Below are 3,526 nucleotides of genomic sequence, written 5' to 3' on the forward strand. Positions count from 1 at the left end.
ATATATAGGTGCAGAAACTATATATTTCGAAGGGAATTTGGCAGCGCCACCTCTAGCCGAACAATTATTCTGTGCTGATGAAGGGAAATAACCCAGAAATCGTGATACACAGATATTGTTTTGGGCTGAGTTGGGGTGCTAGATTCCCTTGTTCGAAAATATAAGGATACAGATCGTGTCGTATGGCCAGCTGGAGACAATGTCTCCTGGGGCTAAATTACAGCAACATTCGTCCTAAACCAGGACTGCCATGTTATGTTGGTAAACAATCTTTACTCAGTACTTATTTTTTCTTAAATCCGGTACTTATTCTATAGGAGACGTAAACAAAATCAACACCGGTTGTCAAGCAGTTGTAGGGATAAATACAAAGTCAAACACACGCACGCACATACATACTTTTATACACCCACACATACCCATTTATCTACCTATCTATCTGTCTATATTTATCCACACACACACACACACACACACACACACACACACACACACACACACACATTGTACGATAGGATACAAATAGGACGATATTTATTTCGAACGCAGAATTGCTGTTAGAATAGCAGAGATACTGGGTAATTTACCTAGTATGTCTGGTGTTCTTACGGCAATTCTGCGTTCGAAAAAAATATCATTTTATTAGTGTCGTACAATGCACGTTTCGACGCTTATAAACCGCAAATGTTAGTTTGTGTGTGTGTATATATATATCCGGGATGACATTTACGACACTGTTACTAAACGCCTCATTTGATTTAAATGAGTCCAACGCAGGTAGCTGTTGCATATACATTCATCTGGTTAGTAGTCTATGCAACTTTATTCGTGGTTTGAAGCAAAGTAAGGCTTGTAAGTTTAGCTAGCTTTAAGTTTGTTGGAGGACTATAGTTTTTGAGAGCAAAGCATGCGAAAGAAACATTTTGAAACAAAATATGACTAAAAACTGTTATAACCTTTGTCCGTGTCAACAGCTGTAAAGTAACAATACTCACTTCTTCGATCTGATCCACTGTCGAGGTTTAAGATGATGGCTCACACTTAGTTGGGATATGTTCCCAACTAAGTGTGAGCCTCTGCTCTCCGTTAAGTTTTACATTATTATTGACGCAGAGATTTTGCGTACTCTTGCCTCTGATCGTGTACCTGGTTATGTGTACGCAGAACGGCATGGCTCTATTGAATTTACGCCACTCTATCGCCAAAATAATTCTGTAAGCTATGTTACCATCTTAAAAATCTCACGCTTCTTGTATTTTTTGCGTACATACTTCTAAAAACATCTGTAAAATGTTCATTCTCGATATCAAAACACGACGCCACATGCAAGACATTCTCTAAGATTTTAAACCTTCACAGAATCTTAAATCTTACTCTACAAGAATCTTTGTGAATGCAACAGTGATTTCTGTAGCCAAAAGGCGTGTGGTTCGCAATTTGTCAACTGCCGTGCGTAATATTACATTATGTCCAACGCCAAGAACACCTATGTGTCCAGGCGACCTACAAGAAATAGCAGCCATGTTTCCCTCTTGTTTTACTCTTCTATCTCAGCAAAAAGGACAAGAAAATATTGGATAATGTTCTTCAGGATTACCTACACTCAAATGAAGAAATGATTGCCGGTTGTTATATCTTCGGTTATACCCTCATCACCACCCTCACCATCACCCTCACTACCACCACCACCACCGACGACGACAACAACAATAACAACAACAACAACACTAGTAAACAATCACCTTCGTTACCATGTAACTAACGACTGACAGAGAGTCAAATATTTCGAAGATATACTCAACTATGAAGCACACAGGTAATTTATGACACTGAAAATATTTGAGAACATAAATCAAATCGAGTTCTTATATTCCACTGTCTTGGCGCCCGTTCCATTCGAAAGGATTCTGTTACAGAACTTAATCGCTTCCCAATGTTGCCAGTCAGCTCGTCGTATATTTATTCCTTTATTGAAAGTCTGAGATTTGTACATTTGTAATAATAAAAAATAAATGTAATGAATAATTAGCAAATATCTAAACTAAAGCAATATATTGACGTAAATGTGATATTAAATGTTTCGACATTTCACGTTTGTTTACATTAAACTTGAAAATGCCGCAAAAGATTTTCTACAAATCTACAAATTATCCATATCTTCAAGTGTTTGAAGTAAACAAGCATCCTTCGTTTCAGGAAGTAAAAGGACCAGCAAACCAGCAACAATTCCAAAGACTCCATAGATGCTTAGCGGTATCCAAGAACCGTATATAGCAAGCCCAAGCATCGGTGCTGAAATGATACCACCAACTCGAGCAAATGATGAAGCTGCTCCAATGCCACCGTTTCTGAAATATAAAAGAAAGTAAATACATTTTACTTGAATATAGAGATATGCATCTATATATCACACTGGTGAATAAATATGAGGATATATCCACAGCAATAAAGAGCTCAATTAATAACGAATCGTTGAAGTCCAACACAATTATAATGTCATAAATCTTGATGGAACGACGTTGTATGTATATGGTAATCAGCTAAAATTATTTTTGAGAGAAGCCATCTTAAAATATAAAACAGATGAGTACAAACTCTCTATATCGTCCAAATACATCTATTTCAATCACATAAAATATTGTTACTTCTACATATGCGTTATTAAAATATATGATCACACTTAACTGTGATTTAACTATTATCTTCCGGTGAAACAAAAATGGTGATATGGCGATCAGGAAATGTTTCCTGATTCAGATACCAACGCGACAGAAAAAAAACGATTGTAAGGTCGTGAGTTCAATTCCCGGCGAGGCGTTGTGTCCTTAAGCAAGACACTTTATTTCACGTTGCTCCAGTTCACTCAGCTGGCAAAAATGAGCAGTACCTGTATTTCAAAGGGCCGGCCTTGTCACACTCTGTGTCACGCTGAATATCCCTGAGAACTACGTTAAGGGTACACGTGTCTGTGGAGTGCTCAGCCACTTGCACATTAATTTCACGAGCAGGCTGTTCCGTTGATCGTATCAGCTGGGACCTTCGTCGTCGTAACCGACGGAGTGCTCCTGCTCTGGGAGGTGCAATGGCCCAGTGGTTAGGACAGTGGGCTCACGGTAATAGGATCGCGGTTTCGATTCCCAAACCGGGCGTTGTGGGTGTCTGTTGAGAGAAAGTCCTTCTACAAACTATCAGATATTATACCTACCGTACTGCTGTTGGAAATATTTCTGCTGATGTCAGATAAACACCATCAAATGATGCCGTTGCGCCTAACTTCCCAAGGACAGCTAATATCAGTGGAAACCAAAAGTTTCCTGAAAAGAAAAATGTATAGTGTGAAAATAAGAACGCTTAATTTTTGTATTATAACTTTTGCATGTCACATTCCTCTGCAACGTAAACTGTTCAATAAACGGAGGAGGCGAATTAGCTTGAAGACTAGTAGAAACAATGTATATGCACTAAAACAGTAAACAATCAAACAGAGAATTATATAATGATATTAGCCAATGACATTCATTCGTAT

General features: G+C 38.2%; 1 non-coding gene across 1 annotated transcript; it reads right to left on the reverse strand.

Annotated features, from left to right (window-relative positions):
* Positions 1–1,731: 1,731 nt before the first annotated feature.
* LOC106880855 (uncharacterized) lies at positions 1,732–3,491 on the reverse strand. The gene is made up of 2 exons (XR_008265404.1): positions 3,206–3,491; positions 1,732–2,348 (listed from the first exon to the last, which is right to left on the reverse strand). It is a non-coding gene; the product is annotated as an uncharacterized LOC106880855 (transcript).
* Positions 3,492–3,526: the final 35 nt, after the last annotated feature.

The sequence above is a fragment of the Octopus bimaculoides genome, chromosome 13 (genome assembly GCF_001194135.2).
Source record: "Octopus bimaculoides isolate UCB-OBI-ISO-001 chromosome 13, ASM119413v2, whole genome shotgun sequence".
Classification (NCBI taxonomy): Eukaryota; Metazoa; Mollusca; class Cephalopoda; order Octopoda; family Octopodidae; genus Octopus; species Octopus bimaculoides.